The following is an 18,722-nucleotide window of genomic DNA, read 5'->3' on the forward strand; positions in this document are numbered from 1 at the left end:
GAACTTGTTTTGTATCCTCAAGAGTCCAGAATGATTGAAATATTCTTAAAGAAACATGAAGAGCTTCAGAACACTCACATTGCTGTACACTGTTACGAAATCAGTTCTTACCCCGGTTCTTTATTCGTCGAGGGATCCAGAAACGGCACCGGAACTCAGTAATTATTTTTACAAAATCTTTATTCATCTTTATTCATCTTCATTTAAGCATGCACTTCTAGAAGGGAAGACGAGGCCGGTGTCCCTCTGAAACAATCTTCACCCCCTTGTTAGTTCCACCCAGCTTTATAGGAGCGACCCCATCATAAATCCCCATGTGTGCTGCAAACTGTGTCTGTGTCTATGCACGAGCACGTGAGTGCCTGTGTGTGTGCGTACCCGCGTGTCTATGTGAGTGCTCGTGAGTGTGTGTGCATACCTGGTATGTGCGTGCACGTGAGTAAGTGTGCATGTGGATGTGTGAGTGTAACAGTTAAAACACTGTGGGTGTGTGTCTCTTCCTAGGGGCCATAAATACCATCTCCCCTCCAGACCACAGTTACCAAGTTAAATGTTGAGACCCCCACACAGGTATCCTCTGGGGAATTTCCACTCAGCATAAACTCCTTTGTTTTACTTTCACAGTTCAACTGGGGAGGGTCTCCTAAGATCTACTCCTAAGTTCATGACACAGTCAGGCCTTTATTTATATCCAGGGCAGTGTCAGTGTCTCTACCATAATTCTACATTCTATCTTAACACATTTCTAAACTCTAAAACAAACTAAACATTCCTACATATCTAACCTCTAAAATAAGCTAAACATTCCTACAAATCCCCCTTTTTATCTGCCCTATGGCAGATAAAACTACACTAAATCTTTCACCATAATGTTTTCATATTGTGACTCCCCATTTCCCAAAAGTGGAATCCTGGTGTCTGCCTTTGTATCAGATTCTCCCACTGCACGATTGATGAGTCTTACGAACAAGGCTCTGATACAAGGCACACACCAACACCCACATGTCGCTAATATTGTAGTAAAAACAGACAAAGAAACCATAATTGACATCATGAAACCTTTCCATTGCCCAAAGACAGAGGTCATCCATGCTTCCAGCAGGTTATCCACTCCTGAATGCTCATATATTGTGGTGGACGACGTCTTTAGGTCTTCCAGAATTCGGGTCACAGAGCTGCCTAGAGCTGTGTTATTTAAAATAAAATAAAAGTACAATACATATCCCCAAACATCGCGCAAACGCCCCCTTTTTCCCCCAACTACATATCTAACGCGATCCGATTTTGTACTGCCATTAAAGATGTTGGACCCAACTGGTCAGCAGGCCCTTCAACTGCATCCCTGGTAAAGTTCGCCAGTCTCATTACATTATAGTGCACATAATTGATACGATCCACATTCTTATTTGGAGTTACTGGAAAGAATGCAGAAATTATGGGAAGCTTTTCAAATCCTTCAGCAATTTGGTCTACTAACTTAAATTCATTTAGGCACACCCCTAGGAACCCCAATAGCATCTCTGTATGTTAGTGATCCTATTGTAAGGTCAAACGATCCTGATGACCGTTTGGCCAACACATGACGTCTGCGCGTGACTGTCAGTTGAGCGGTGCCGGGCTTAGCCAGCCGCACCCCCTTTTCACCTACTAAAACAAGAGGTGCACCTAAACGTACCATGGCACAGAGACCAAAAGTCCCACTAGGAATTCTAACATACAATCTGTACCCACCATAATAATAATACAAACCAGCACGTGCCCACAGGCCTATTTCAGTGCCGGTGTCTCTTGATAACTTTCCTCTGGTCAGGTACGTCACAGTGCACCAATCAGCGATAATCTCCCCGACCTCATGCTCATGTCTGTCAGGGAAAGATACAGTAAAGTTAAAACATGTGTAGTTGGCTCTTCTCAGTGTGAAAAGACCAAGTACAGTATCATTACCTATTGGTGGAAACAAACTTGCTAATGTAGTACAACTACCTTCAGAAACCACTTCTCTAGTGAGTCTGAGCATGCACTCAAATCCCCACTGGTCTTCAGGATGTAGAGGAGCTGGTTTTGTGAAAAGATGTGGGCGGGCAGCTGCGCACGCCACACAATCTGAAACATTCTGTTCTCTAGCATTTTGGATGAGCCAGTCTGGCCACAGATTTGCTTTCACAGTAGCCAGTGGCCATTGAAATGAACTGTTTAGGTTTGAGTCTCGTATAATCTACCTCAAGTATTTGTGGGCCCGATTCTGAAAGTGACAATGGTGGGGGAGGTGTTAATTATTTCAGCCACATCAGGTGCAAAATCTCTAAAGTTAATTTAACCAGACCGTATGGGTCCTTCCCTGAGACGTCTACTCCTATGAATAAGTACACCATGGATCGAGCGGGCCACACAGTGTCACGCCAACCATTCAGTGAGAGGGTCAACGGGTTCTGCTCAGCTGAGAAGTCCCGCTGAAACCCAAGTTTCTGATTATTACACTCTATATCTACCATTGGATTGTAACCTACCCAGACATCATATCCCCGCCATGAACTGTTTAAACCTTTACATTTAATGACAGCACAAAGGTCGAATGTGTATACAAAGCTGTGGACCCTTTAACGTGGTCCAAATCTATACCGCCATAATAATCAAAACACTCATCTGATTTACCTGTTTCCCTACATTTGGTTCGCTTCGCCGTGGCCTGTGATGGTGGAGTCGCCAGAGTGGATTCGGGTCTGTCTCTGGGCAATTCAATCTTTTCCCACACAGAAGGCTTCTCTGCAGAGCATCAAATCATTTGTGCTGTTCACAGAATCACAATTCCATCGCTGGACTTCCTCTGCGCTGTCACTCTTGGAGCTTGGCACGCTCTCTCCATCCCTCGATTCTCACGTTCCAACGCTGCTGAAGATTTTAAGGCAGAGCACGTCGTACACCTTAGTTGTCTTCCTCAACGTCAACGTCGACACTCTTTCATTTTATTTAAAATTTTGCTGTGCAGAGTCTCCTCATGACGATCTCCTGCGCGAGGTCTGCTGTGCTGAAGGTGATCTCTGATCCTCCTGAAAACTCTCTCCTGGCCTCAGCTCCCATCTTGTAGACGATCTCCTCAGTCACTCCTTCTCGTCATGGCACCTCGCGACATCTGCAAATTAAAATAACACTCCTCTCGACACATGGCTTCACCATGTGTCAACTCCCCAATGAGACATAGAATGTTGCACAGTCTCCCTAAAACAATCTCCAGGGTTTCCCAGTTGGAGCAGCCATACTCCAACCTGTAACCCTGTGTAGAAACATGAGTCAGCAAATAAATGTTTAGCTTGTCTAACTCCCAGCTCCACCTGGAGCCTGTATCCTGGAAGACAAATCTGTTAAATCAAACTTCACATTTTCAACCAACTATAGATCATAAAAATAATAAAGTATTCAGCATAAAAGACAAGTATCATGTGCAGATTTTCTCAAATCATTAAATCACTATTATTACCATAATTTGTCCCAAATCATATATCATCCCAATTTAATTCACAATTTAATCGGTGACTTTCCTTACGCAATGTCACTCCACTCATTTTATCACTATGAGCTCAATAGTGGCCAGCTAATGAGCCCACATTCAACTATTCCATAAACACTGCATCTCTTATTTGTTTTCTCATGTCACTTGTCTGTTTTCTGCTGAATCCTCTACATGCACTCTTAGAAAAACAAACATTAACAACACAGATGAACAATCCTGGTGGTCAGGCGCAGGTCGACAGGTTCCAGAGGTGCTGTAAAAAGGTCATAAAGTTAATCCTGCTGTAATAGGAATGACACTGATTTCAACACAGGATGTTTCTCACACTATTTTCACTTCTCCCCTGTAATAGTCAACATTTTCCCAAAAACACAGTGTGATAGCATAATCAACATATAGCTTGTAAACACAGTTCCCTCCACTTATAAACCCAGTAATCCTGTAGTAGAAAGAACATTAACCATTAGTGTGTCCTGCTGTAACTCACATAATCAAACACATGATTAACTCTCTGCTGTAGAAAAGAAATGTAAATGTTAACGCTGTGCACAAGCCCATGAATAACACACCCCTGATAGATTCATAAACACAGAAAGTGACATTTAAGAGTTAAATCAGTCCACAGCCTAAGATGCTGCTGTCATCTTCCTGCTCCTGTAAAAAGAAACACACATAACTTCATCCACCCTTTCGTCCTGTCTAGGTGGAGGTTAACCTTGAGTAGTGGTCAAGTCTTGTCAGCTTTTGTCAGCTTTTACCAGTCAGTCAGTTTTTTCTCGTTCATTCATTCATTCATTCATTCATTCATTCATTCCGTGATTCTTTGCTGATAGTGGAAACTATGTCGCATATTAATTTCCACCCACAGCAAAATGACGTCATTCCAAAAAGAAGAATTTAGACTGGATTTCCTCGCTGAATCCTTTTTGGGCAGGGACTCTCATTTTCTAATTGTCCCAAATAAGTGACGTTCTCCTGAGCCCATTATAATTTTGGAGAAACTCACTTGCAACGGTTTTCTCGACATGTTGTATAGTGCTTTTAATTCCCGACGTGCAGATCTGCTTAAAGAAAAGAAATTCACAAACACAAGTCAGTGCACTTGTTCAAAACAAAAATAAAATAAAAATAACAAACAAAACTGTCAAACAAAACTATCAAACAAAACTCCCAGTGCACTGTCCAAAAACAAAATAAAAATAACAGATCAAAATGAAAAACAAAATTAAATAAAAATACAGAAGCCCGGTCTTAGGACTTGTCCCAGAATATTATTTTTCTAATGGGTGAAAACACACCAAATCTAAAACTTGGTGCCATGGTACAACCTTCCCCATACATCAGAAACAAAAACAAAACAAAAAACAAAAAATCTGCTAATTTTATTCATTTAAACTCTGGCTGCAGGATTCTGTTCACCCCTGTTATCATGTTCCCCAAAATAATACTAATTCAGTCATCTATGTATCACTTCTCAACCCACTCAATAAACCAGACAGGATGATGGTATCAGTATTTCCTACTTAAAATTGTGTTTGATCCTAATGAGCTTCATTGCGTGTGTGTGTGTGTGTGTGTGTGTGTGTGTTAGTCAGGTTAATACATTTTCTATTTCTGTGTGTCCATTTATGTACCTTCCCCCTTTTTTCTGAAACAAAACTCTGTTCACTCCAAATTTTGTTTCAGAAACATCTAAATGAAAATCTCTATCATAGTCAGGCAAAGCTAAACCCCAAATGCTTGCAGGTTACCATTGGCAACCACGCTGTGTGTTATTAACCCCTTCTACAAATATCCTCTGTTGATCTGTAACACTTTATGTATGATTTTGTATTCTCTGTAGTGCATGTCATGTGCATGTGTGGTGTTGTCTTTCCATTTTCTCTAACAGTACTCTCGCATACCTCAGTGCTTGTCTTCCTCCCCCTTTTGTGGTGGTCTGGACACTTTGTCAATCCTCCACTTCAAGGCAGTCGTTTGTCTCCCCAGATTCCTTAACCCAATTTAATTCCCCACACTAAAACAGCATTCCTCTTCTTTCACTCTGGTCCTCTCTCTCCGGTCTCCTCTCCCACTTTGCCGTCCAATCGCAGTCAGTTCTCTTCAGCTTTGTCCCGTGTTTGCTCCCACTGTCTCTTTCATTGCCATCTTGCTCCAAACACGGCAAGTGTCAAACTCCAACAATCTTCTCAAAGGTCCTTCACACACAGTGAAGTTGCAGCTTGCTGGAAACGCATCTCCATTCATCCAATCAAGATGACGGATCTTCTCTTTCTGATGCCATTTGCCCATAGTGCTGCTGGACCTCTCTGTTCAGGTCTCTGGTATTGTCTCTTGGACTGCTGTCCACTGTTGATGTTCATGCTTGTGCTTCTGGAACTGCACTCTGTGTCTTCAGGGAGAGATTAGCTTCCTTGGAGCTTGCTTGTTCAGGATGAGGACGGGAAGCTGCAAAACAATTCAGCCAAAACTTCTGGCTGGGCGTTTCTATGTTTTTGTTTTTAATTTCTAATGATCTTAACCTATAATTTTCCTCCGACTGCTGCCCATGGAGAATTGATCCAGGTCCGTTCCCCACCTGTAATCGACAGACTGAGAGACTTTCATTATTCACTGTGAGCGCACATGTTTTCATCACTCCTAAAGCAACACATCTCCACTTATTTTGTTTTGAACTCTGCTGACTTTAAACCCCGAAAATGAAATTTTATTTGTTCTTAACCGCAAACACACACACACAAAAAAAAAAAATCGTCTTGATGTTGTTGTTAATTATTTTCACCCACAATACTCCAAATTATGTTTTCTTTTGTGTCCAACAGGGGAAGAAGGTGACCTGTAGTGTCACTGCTTTCCCCAGTTGGAGACAATTTCCCACTCACACTTCCACACTTTTTATTTTTCTTTGTTTTCATTATTTTCTTTCTTTCTCTTTTCTTTTACCCCATTGTTTCACACCCACACATTAACCTGTTAACTCACTCCTCCAACCTCATTTTCCTTTCACCCCAACAGCTCTCATACAGTCAGCAATCAAATTCTCCATTCATCCTTGAGTACTTGGTCACCTTTAAATCTCACTGTTAATTTTATCAATTTATTTATCATTACTTTAACGCTAATCCACTGTTTAGTTTTTTTCTTTAATTATTTTAGTTCACTTTCTCCTATTTGATCACTTTGATTTCTTAACTATTATTATTTCACAGAAAATCAACAAATCTACTTTTTCTCCCTCTTTTGTCATCAAGGAATTCACACACACACAGGCTGGTCACTCGCCCCCACCTTTTTTCTCTCTCTCACACACACACTCCTCCTTACTCCTCCTTTGTTCCACCTGTGAACCCGCCCCTCGAGGCTGGCTCACACACACCTCATGCTTCTCACAGTCCCATTCAAACTTTCTGCGAGACACCTTCTCTGCTGTGATTCAGGACAACGCCCTGATCAGCACAAAGAGCGGGTGCCGTCCGCTCTTATACGCCTCAACCTAACTAGGACAAGTAGGCCCACGATCTTCAGATCGCGCCACATTTGCCTCACGAATTATTCAAACTGCGCCACGGACTGGATACCGCAGTTTCTCTTCCCCATAAAAAATAAAACCAAATTAAACCCCCCAATTGACTTCACAGTTTGCAACAATTCGCGACACGGCCTCCTGCCGCGATTTCTGCACACCACAAACACACATTTTTTAGACCCAAATTCGTTTTGTTACTTTAATTGACACCCGTACTTCAGACGAGACGCAGACTCTAACTGCGCTTTCAAACACACTACACAGTCCTCCTTCTGCATCAGGCACTGGTTCAACTCAGCTCGGAATCTAACCGGCGAAAGCAACCGATCCTGGTTTTATGCATACTTCAGACTGTGACAGGGACCTCTCCCCGACTTAGTTATTTAAGGAGCCACGAATCCCCAGGTCACCACCCCGGATCTCCTGCCCTCACAGGTCCTAGCCCCGCGTCCGAGACTAGGTGTGGCTACCAAGCCCGTGACACACACGGCCCTCACCGGTGACAAGGCCTTTCAGCCCCGCTTTCTAACTAATAGTAACATGTTTCCTGCTTTAACGCACGGAGGACGGATCACACACCGCCACGGATGAAACACCGATTCTATTAATTACTAACTAAGACGGATCACACACCGTTTCTTTAACATACTGAGTGAAATTACACTGAGATACGCTCAACTTAGCGAACAGATAATTTAGGCTTTAAACAATATGCACGGTTCGAAAATAAACAGGTCGTGCTTACCTTTTAATCATGTGAGCTAGCTCTCTGTTCGCCTCGTTTCACGATCTCAGCTCTGCCAATTCCTCTCTGGGCCTCGAGCGAATCCCGGGTTTCGCGGCACCAAAACTGTTACGAAATCAGTTCTTACCCCGGTTCTTTATTCGTCGAGGGATCCAGAAACGGCACCGGAACTCAGTAATTATTTTTACAAAATCTTTATTCATCTTTATTCATCTTCATTTAAGCATGCACTTCTAGAAGGGAAGACGAGGCCGGTGTCCCTCTGAAACAATCTTCACCCCCTTGTTAGTTCCACCCAGCTTTATAGGAGCGACCCCATCATAAATCCCCATGTGTGCTGCAAACTCTGTGTCTGTGTCTATGCACGAGCACGTGAGTGCCTGTGTGTGTGCGTACCCGCGTGTCTATGTGAGTGCTCGTGAGTGTGTGTGCATACCTGGTATGTGCGTGCACGTGAGTAAGTGTGCATGTGGATGTGTGAGTGTAACAGTTAAAACACTGTGGGTGTGTGTCTCTTCCTAGGGGCCATAAATACCATCTCCCCTCCAGACCACAGTTACCAAGTTAAATGTTGAGACCCCCACACAGGTATCCTCTGGGGAATTTCCACTCAGCATAAACTCCTTTGTTTTACTTTCACAGTTCAACTGGGGAGGGTCTCCTAAGATCTACTCCTAAGTTCATGACACAGTCAGGCCTTTATTTATATCCAGGGCAGTGTCAGTGTCTCTACCATAATTCTACATTCTATCTTAACACATTTCTAAACTCTAAAACAAACTAAACATTCCTACATATCTAACCTCTAAAATAAGCTAAACATTCCTACAACACACATGTTAATATATAAACTTCAGACAAAGAAACATGTGAGAAAAAGCAGCAGACAGTTGTCTTGTCTTTGTCCTGGTAGGATTTTATGTGGATTTATGTGATGACTTCTTCATTCTTCCCCCTAAATGTAGGCAGGACTATACAGCATGACAGATATGGGAACACTTACAGAAACATTTTTCTCTGAGATCATTTAAAGTCTGGATCATACATGAGACTGAAGGAATTACAGGAGAGAAGTACTACAGCTACTCACTGCTATAAAATATATTTAATGTAAATTTCAATCATGAACGGAATAAATCTGAAGCAATAACTGACTAAATACAAATATGAGAGAGTTTATATATTCACAAATATCCAGTTTTATTTGAATAAATGAAATTTAATGAACTCAAAGAACAACTAATGTGGTACAAATTTCAAAATGAATCATATGAGGATGTAGTCTTGTAATCTTGTTTACAGATAAAATTCAGTTTGACATAAATGTAGAGAAAACAGCTGATGTGAGAGAGTCTCCATGGTATAAGAGGAATGAAGGGATGGAAATTATTTTCCCCAAACATATTCCCTCATTTGATGTGACAGAGAGCTCTGTCTAATATATTTGTAAAAGAATGAAGAGAGACCAAACCATCAGGATATAAATATGCAATTTTGGGATAGTGATGACTTCTTAGAGCAACTTTAGTACACTGTTAAAAAAAACATCGTAAAACAACGGTAATCTTCCGGCAGCTGGGGCGCCAAAATACTACCGTAAAATAACCGGAAATAACTGTCCCATAAAAATACGGTTATTTTCCGTAATGAAAATAGAGTTTGTTGCGCTAATTGTACATGGGATTCTGCCTTTTCCAAGTGCTTTTAGACATTAAACTAGGAACATTATAATGTGATTACACAATGAAATTACCTACAAACAAGGTCAATGAATGTGGCAAGATGAATAATAATGCTTAAATCCACGGAAATATACAGTTAACAGTTGGGTCACATAACATCATTTGATGTAAAAAAGTTGTATATTCAATCATCTTTGATGTAATACTACATTACACAGCACAAAATCATTTGATTTATCTGTCAAAACATGTCAAAAAACTAGATATTGGCTTCAAAACTACAATTCACTGTCAATACTACATAATATCACATGTAAATTTAAATTTTCAAGTGTAATTTAACATAAATTTCCTGAATACTTACTAGACTTTCAGTTTGGATTAAGTGTACTCACTGTAAGATTGTGGGTCATATCTGTCAACCCCTGATTATAATTACATCAAGCTCATGTTAATTCTCTATCATATGTTGTGTATGAGTAGTCTGTAGATGTGTATCTTACTTATAAGACAGGAGACATTGTTTCAATCAGTAACATGAATTTTAATGACAAAAAAAACAACCATTCCTGGAACAACCCAAGAACTCCCACTTGTGCTAAACAAAGGCACATTGGGGGAAAAAAACCAAAAAAAACCAACAACAATTCAAAAGAAGGGGACACTGTCACCGAGAAGGTCCGTCTGCCTCCCCACATCTGGAACAACGAAAAGAGGACACTAAATACTCTTAACGATCACAATTAATTACTAAAACTGACTTCATTGCATTGTACATCATCTACCTATTAAGGCACTAAGGCAAACCCACTGCATACTACATTATTACACCATGTCCATCTGGGTGAGGGGGTGGTGGTGGGGTTGGTTGGGGGAGGGGGGATTAGATGCAGCCCTAGCTGTCATAAAGTCTCACAGTTAGGGATGCTGCTGGCCATTTGGGTTCCCCTGGAGAATTGTGAAATGGAATTATATGCAAAGAACAAATAGAGTAAAACAAAAGCCTCAGTGTTATCCTGATTATAAACTGATAAGTATTGATATGTTGTAAGTTGTCACTGTAATACAGACTTTCATGAAAATAACTGAACGGATGGTACTGTGTTTGCAGAGTAAGCACCACAAGTGTCAATGTATAGCCTTTTACAATAAACTGAAATGAAGATAATACTTAAGACAATGCTACACCTGAAGCATGAACAGAGATACCTGTCAGCAGACAGTAACATACAAACTGGCTAGCTCGAATGCAAACTAAATGTGAATAGGAGTTGCAGCTTATATTTCACTCTTCCCCTATCAAGTGGACAACCTGTGCTGTTGACACTGGCTGGTTGACCAGATTATGTCAACCACAGGATGAAAATAAGACCTTTTTAGGCTCTCCACTCATAGTCTGCAATTTTGGTTATCAACGTCAGGACCCTTGGATTGACCGCGAGGTGTGTCTTAGATCCGCACCACTTTGGATCCCTTGTCGGGGTTTATCTTAAAGAGGCATCTGTCAAATGGAAAACAACAACTTAATCAAAAAACACAGGACTGGACTGTATGTGTTTTTCACGTTTGCAAATAATCTAAGTGTAGATTGAGCTTGCTTTTGAGTGCGTGTTTGGACATACAGGTCATTGTGGAACAGAGGGGTGATGCAACGATGTTTGGTTAACCTGTGAGTATCCATTGCAAATACTATTTCAGGGTAGTGATACATCTGTGAACATCTACTACTCAAAGGCCCCTCTCTATAACTTGACATGAGCACCACTCAAGTATATTTCAGAGACAGCCATTTGAAAAGCAAATATTGAGCATATGTTGATTTATCAATCTACAAATCTTCCCAACACTCTAGCTCAGTCGTGTGCATTTTAGCTGCAAATGAAAGGAGATGTTTCAGTGTATAAAATTGACTGGTGCCGCCTTACCTTTGCAAGAATTCCAAGGTTGCTGCTTGGCCTGCTGGATAGGAAATGTTCATGCAATAGTAAGAGCCAAACATCAGGATAAGTGCCTTGCTGAAGACAGTGATATGGCCATTCACAATGGTCTGGTCCACAGATAACATGTAGTGTTCTGCCGCCAAAGTAGAGTTCCCTGTTGTGTACACGAACATGAGACAAGGGGACAACGACATTTAAAAAAGACAAAACACAAATCCACACATGACTCAAACAACTTCTATGTTACAACTGATGTATATCAATTACATACACTGGCACGCAGCTTGGGCCCCCCGGTCAACCACAAGGTGCCCAAACTTTTGTGTATAGGGAAATCCCAGGAATGCTTAAGCCAATCAGACAGAAATTAGCAGTATAATAATCACATCAAATGTCAATGGTCTTATTATACCATACCATTACTATGGAATTGAGGAAAGCCACAACAACCAATCAGAATGCAACTCAGAAGTGTAAACTCTAAGTGTTAGGTGACCAAAATATAAAGAGGTATCATGCACAAAATGTTTAAATAGATAAAGACAAATATTAATACCACAAAGGACAATGCATGGTGAACTTGGGAGTTCAGTACAGTCCACTTCAGAGGGCAGGGTTGTTTGATCCACTTTGAAGAACATCTGGTCTTCCTCTTCATTGAAGTATTTGAGCAGTAGTGGAAGAAACACTGCAACATTGATGTCTGCAACATTCTTGCTAGATGTTTCCATTTCTCTGAAGATGGCCGCCATTCTCTCGGTCTTGTCATTGTGTTTAAGGAATGAAACAACTCTGGCACATTTATTTGCTATGTCATGCTCATCTATGTCCATGCCGGTGAGCTCTTCAAAATGAATCTTCATGCCAGTTATCTCAAACAGATATGGCCATTCCTCCGTCAAGTCAGAGGTCTCAGTTCCACTAATAATGTCCTGTCTCTGAGTGAAGAATGTGACCCTCATCATATTCTCTATAGCCTTGGAGTCACAGCATCTTTCTCTGTACATTTTTTGTAACTCTTCCTTTCCACATTTTTGGGACCCAGGGGTTTCACCAGGCGGAAGCAGTGTTGGTTGCCAGTTTATGCACCCATAACTGTCTAGCCTTCTCTTTTGGGTGGTGCTACCCTCTCCTCCACTGCTGCTAATAAGCTGTCTCTTCATGGCAAGTGAAGTCATTCCTCTCCTAAGGTTATCCACTCTGCTGACCATCTGTTTGGTGAGAGCGTCATACCCACTGCCTACAACTTCCCCTTCAATTACATCAGTAAATGCCACAGGGTAGGTCTTTGTCATCCGTCTTGCTATCTCACTGAGGTGTTTCTTCCCAGTTGTTGGGCATATGGTCAAAATTTCACTGACAATGAGTCGGATGATTTCAAGTCTCACGTCTTATTGGCCGTTTCCCTGTTTCCAGCTTCCTGATGACATCAGATGGAGTCTTATGCCAAGGAATTTGAAATTGAAAATGCCAACTAACTGTTGTCAGGCAGTCGACGAGGTCTAAAAGCCACATCCATGGAACCACTTGACTGTGGTGAGAGTGTACTTGCTGAGCCAGAACCACCTGACGAGTAGCAACATAGAACAGAGGCTGTTTGGACATAATAATACAACACTTTGAAGCCAGCAATTCATATAATATGACCTCCATTATTTTCTACTTTGGGTTTCCTTTTTTTCCCCAGCCTGTCCTGGTTCTTTTGCCATCAGAATTAGTGTCTAAAGGCCATAAAGGATGCCCAACGGATTCACTTTACCAAGTGGACCATCCCGGCCTTGCCGTTTTGGTCCATTTCATTGACCTTTTTAGTTATACCACACACACACACACACACACACACACACACACACACACACCCCTGTTGGGCGACAATAACAAAGGCAGAGGGAACAAGCAAAGAACAGAGCAATATAATATACAACATCATCATGCTAATCTGTGTATACAACAGTAAATACTACATATTGGATGTTATTGTGCAGCATGTCAGATCGACAGCGCACAGTGTGCTTTGAGGTAGCAGCCAAAAGGGGTGTAGTTTGTGTCTGTGTGCACCTGTGTGTACACCTATGAGCATGAGCGCACTTGTATTCAAAAGGTCCCTCATGTAATAATCTGCTAGAGGGTGTGGGGGGCCAGAGCCCTGTCCACCTGGGCATGAAGGTGGTATGGTGGAGATCCAGGCTCCAGACATCCAAATACCCTCAGAGAACAAGGAACCAGGGATGACCAATGGAGGGGCAACCATGCCACCCTCCTGGTAAGAGCTGAGGAGAGTCCCAGATGAGGGATCACTCAGCAGCTGCGGAGCAGAAGCCAAAGGGGGTTGCAGTGATGTGCCCGTGAGCTCTGCCGGCAGCCAGCTGTGCCACAGTGGACCGAGTCCCAGGCCCAGAGGCCAATGGCACCCCACCCCTGAAGGGGCCCGACCGAGCTACAGGTGCCAGGCCCTGACAAGCAGCCACCGGGAGTGAGCCGGCGCATACCTGAGCGCGCAGCCCCGGACACCAAGAACCACCAACGCACCGATGTCTGAGGGCATCAGCCACCGGCAGGGAGATTGGTGAGGGGAGCTAGGCCTCCATACTTTCCTTAGATGTTCTCAGAGAGGTGGCGTCTAATACCCGACCTGACATATAGACACAGGCAAACAGGCACACACAGATACGGACATCCATCTCCCCTTCCCCTACATAAGTAGTTTATTCAGTGTCTACATGAGTAGACACTGTACAGACAATCACACTCCCCAAACTTACTCTATACCCCCAGTCTAGGTGCCCTTGCCCCTGGAGGGGGAAACTGCACCCACACCCAGGAGGTGTCATCCTTTTCCCTGGGGTGGAGACAAGCAGACCGCTCCCCACTCTGCAGTAGCAGGTAGGCCCCACATTCCAGACCCCAATCGGACAGCCAACTCCTCCCCCAACCCCCCCCGCCCCAACGGGCAACAGAGCACGGGAGTGTGACGACTCCAAACCTCCCTCCGCCCGCTCATGTGTAGTGTTGATGCATGTGTGTGCCAAGGTGCATTTAAAACCCAGGGGGGGACATAGTGCTACCTCCCAGAGAGCAGTAGGTTAGCGTATAGCCCCTCCTGAGAACCCTCAATGTATAGATGCATTTAAAATTGAGAGGTGGGCATCGGCGCCAGAGGTGAGGTTGTATACCCTGTCGATCTTCTGGATGCCGTGTGGTGTGCCCACCCCCAAAGTCCTGTATGTATGTGTTATGAGTGTGTGAGCAATGTGGATCTCTAAGATGTGTAATCAAATTGAGGCACAGGCAGCCAGAAGGAGACAGAGGTGGGGGGGAATGCCTCCCCTGCACCCTGGTGACACACCTGCACCCCAAGGCCCTGCGTGTGTTGGTGATTGTGGTGGAAGAGGGAGGCAGCTGGAGATGGGGAGTTAAGGAAGGGAGGGGCAAGAGGCCCCTCACTGGGGCCAGCTCCCCCGCTGACCCCAGTAGGCACCCCCACACTCTGGAACCCACCAGAGGCAAGGGGGCCCAGGCCCATCCGGACCGGGGCCCACAGCAGCAGCACTGCCCGGCCCCACCACAGAGAACACTCCACCCACCCCAACATTCACCCATCTCCCAGACTAAACAAGACAATAGACACCCAGGTTGAGTTCTTCCTCCACCTCTCCTGTAGTCTCTCCCCCACCTGCAGGGTGAAGTCCCTGTGACCAGAGACCCTCTGCAACAGCCTCCCCCACCAGTTGAAGAGCCCCCAGTTGGCTCGATGCACCAGAGGGCCCCTGCGCCAAGGCTAAGTCCCCATGCACTCACCTGCCCACAACTTCGGCGACACACCAACCAGGCCCAAAGCCCCCAAGGCCCAGCCAGGGCCCCAGCCCAGAGACAGAGCACCCCCAGAACCCCACGCCCGTCCCGGACCCACCCAGGGGCAACCAGATTACCAGGTCAGTTACCCAGCACAGACCCTCCCCCAGCCCCGCTGCTTGCAGCCACAAGGTAGAACACTAAAAACATTCATGAGTGATCTTACAGTCTTCATAACCTATCTATGCTAACACTTCAAGAGGGTCCTTCTGTTAAACAGAGGCTTGTACTCACCAGAACTGAGCAACTCGTCAGACCGCGTCACTGGACTTGTACTGGTACTAGCTCTGCTGTACTGTTGGTTGGTTGGAGGACTGTCAAACACATCTTGATGGCCTAATAAGGGACACTGTACTGGAATTATGTTTGTACACAGACATCACAAAGCTCAATCTGGGAATATCAATACGTAAGGCAATTGTACACTCAGCTCAATTGATACACTTCGAAGTGTTCGTCTCTCACTATGATGCCACGCAGTACAACACAACTACCATCCACTATTGACTGTGTCAATAAGTGTGCCCAGTAAGTTTATTCGACTATGCATATTTTTCTGACATGGAAGTTTCGTTAAATACTGACTTGGAATACATACTTGTCTGTCTGGACTGTGAGAGAAGTTTTCTCACTTCAACTGGCCGCAGGACAGGTAGGAGGTCACTTTCCTGCAGATAGCTCAGGTCCTCCAGTCCATCAACTCCTAAATCTTGTAGACGCTCAAGCAAAGGCTCAAGGTCTTTCAGTTTAGGTAGACTTGACTAGATGAAGGACAGAAGCGTAATTTTTGTATCCATGACTAGGAGGACTAGAAGGGATGAGAGATTGCTTTTTGGAGCATGGGTGTGAAATGTCAGAAACTTGATCCTTACTCTGGGTCAAGAATGCTATGCTTAAGTGAAATTACTCTTGTCCCACACAGCTTGTACACAGGCAAAGGATAATAATCTAGTCTCAGCCCAGGTTTCCAGCACCTCATGCTCTGCCTTGCTTTTTTCACTTCATACAATCCAAATTCTGGCATATAGGATGTTAGGTTTTGTATTGTTGATTGTCATTTATGCTTAGAAATATCTACTCATATATGCTTAGAGTTTATAATTAGTTGTAGATTAATAGAGGTTTGATCCTTAGTAGTCTGTAGACATACGTTGTGTGCATTCCAGAGCACTCTGGCTTTCACACCCACATCCTGGGAGCATGGGAGAGGTCGTACCTTGTCTTATTGTTTTATGGTAGGGGATGTAGAGGATTCAGCAGAGACGGACAAGTGACATGAGAAAGCAAATAAGAGATGCAGTGTTTATGGAGTAGTTTAATATGGGGCTCATTAGCTGGCCACTACTGAGCTCCTAGTGTTATATACATGGAGTGACTTTGCTTAAGGGAAGTCACCGATTACGTTAATGTTAACTGAGTACATGGGATGATCCATGTCTGAGGCAAATTATGCCAATAGTTGTAGTTTACTGATTTGAGAAAACCTGCACGTGATACTTGTCCTGTTGATGCTGAGTGCTTTATTACTCTTATGATACAATTGTTTATAAGTGTGAAGTTTGATTTCACTTCCAGGTCTTGTTTTCCAGGCCATGATGGTGTGTATGCAGGCTCCTGGCGGAGCCGGGTTTTAAGCAAACTTAATATGCAAAACACACTAACATCTTTTATTGCAGGGTTATAGGTCCGGGGTGGTGCTGCTCCAGAGGGGGAGACACCCTGATGTTGCCTGGGACATGATCTAGCTAACTTTTTCTTTCAGACAGGAATCTCGGTTTGACAAGTTGACTCATGGGAGTGTCCATGCGTCAAGAGGAGGGGTCCAGAATTATAGAGTTACATGAAACTATCTTTTTTATGTTTTCTAAACTATGTTTTTAGGATTTTTGTGTGATTAACGGTTCATTTACAGGTATTAAACCTATGCAAGTGGTGCATCTATGTTTAGATGAGGCTTTGATGGTCCATAGATGGAGTTCACTGAACTAAAGAATGTGGTTTGATGATGGTTTACATGCTTTCCAAATAGAGGTTTTTCCTTCTAGCAAGGAAATACAGGTGCAGCAGTTAAAGTATTGCTGAAAGGAATCTCCTGAGAAATCTTCAGAGGCCCAGTGAGAAGCAAGAACCATTCCAGGCATAGCTGACAGTCCAGGCAGTGGTTGAGGTCAAAGGTCGAGCTGTTTGGGGCCCATCATGAGATCAGACTTTGGAGCCACAGCAAGGACCACGAAGCTGCGTTGGAATGAGAGCTGTGCCAAGGGGGCTTTCCAGAGGCCAACAGAGGAGATTGTGGACGACAGACGGGCACCTGAAGGATGAGGGGAGCATGCCACGCTCCACCGACAGCGCGGGGAGTCCAAGGATGGCATCATGATTCTGTGAAAAGCACAGGAACCAGAAGCGATGGTGGTGATGACAGCAGTTTCCTATGAACATCACCTAATGCTGTGTCACTGTACTGTGACTTGAGGCGACTTTTGTTGTGATTTGGCGCTATATAAATAAAATTGAATTGAATTGAATTGAATACTGTGCATACGATGGCACACTGAAGAGTGCTGGGATCATAAACAGCAGTAAGATAACTGGATCCAGCACCCTTTCCACAGAGGGTTTTTCCTGCAGAGGATGGACAATGGAGGAGTCATAAATATCCCCCACAGGACAAGGAGGCCTGAAGTGAGGTGATGGGGGTTGGCAGAGGCCATAAAACTAGAGTCCTGAAGAGGTCTGCAGCTTTCACGATAGCTGAGACCCATGGTGACAAACAACAAACTCAACTGGTATGTTTGAATGTCTATTCTACATACATTTGGACTCTGATCCTATGGACAGTGATGGGAACAACTGGAAGAGACATTTATGACGCCCTGCAGAACTTGAAACCACCCTGTAGAGAGACTGTGATTTACATGTCTTGCGGAGGAGCACCACCAAGCTGGAGTGTTTTTGAAAATGTTAATTTCTCTTTTGACCATTAACAATTCATTTGTTTGCTTGAAGGATGCAGTTTATCATTGAATGAGATCAATGAGAAATTGGATAACGGCTAATACATTTGCCAAACTGTGTACATTGACATATGCTGAGTGTAAAAATGGTTGCATTGACACTGTCAGACGTGAGGTATTCATAACTGGGTACTTTTCTAGCATAACTGCCAAAAAGGAGGGAATGTTAGGTTTTGTATTGTTGATTGTCATTTATGCTTAGAAATATCTACTCATATATGCTTAGAGTTTATAATTAGTTGTAGATTAATAGAGGTTTGATCCTTAGTAGTCTGTAGACATACGTTGTGTGCATTCCAGAGCACTCTGGCTTTCACACCCACATCCTGGGAGCATGGGAGAGGTCGTACCTTGTCTTATTGTTTTATGGTAGGATAAACGTATCTATGTCTGTTTTAGGCTAAGTGCCTTTTGTTTAGATGAACTGCTGGACTTCCAGGCCAGCAGGGTTAGGA

General features: G+C 43.5%; 2 gene segments (V, D, J or C); both read right to left on the minus strand.

The window, feature by feature from the left end:
* The window catches only part of LOC102076541 (Ig kappa chain V-V region MOPC 21-like), an 811,057-nt gene that overhangs the window by 265,905 nt on the left and 526,430 nt on the right, over positions 1–18,722 (minus strand).
* LOC102076925 (Ig kappa-b4 chain C region-like) overlaps positions 1–18,722 on the minus strand; it is a 489,463-nt gene that overhangs the window by 180,616 nt on the left and 290,125 nt on the right.

Source organism: Oreochromis niloticus, linkage group LG22 (genome assembly GCF_001858045.2).
Source record: "Oreochromis niloticus isolate F11D_XX linkage group LG22, O_niloticus_UMD_NMBU, whole genome shotgun sequence".
NCBI classification, from domain to species: Eukaryota; Metazoa; Chordata; class Actinopteri; order Cichliformes; family Cichlidae; genus Oreochromis; species Oreochromis niloticus.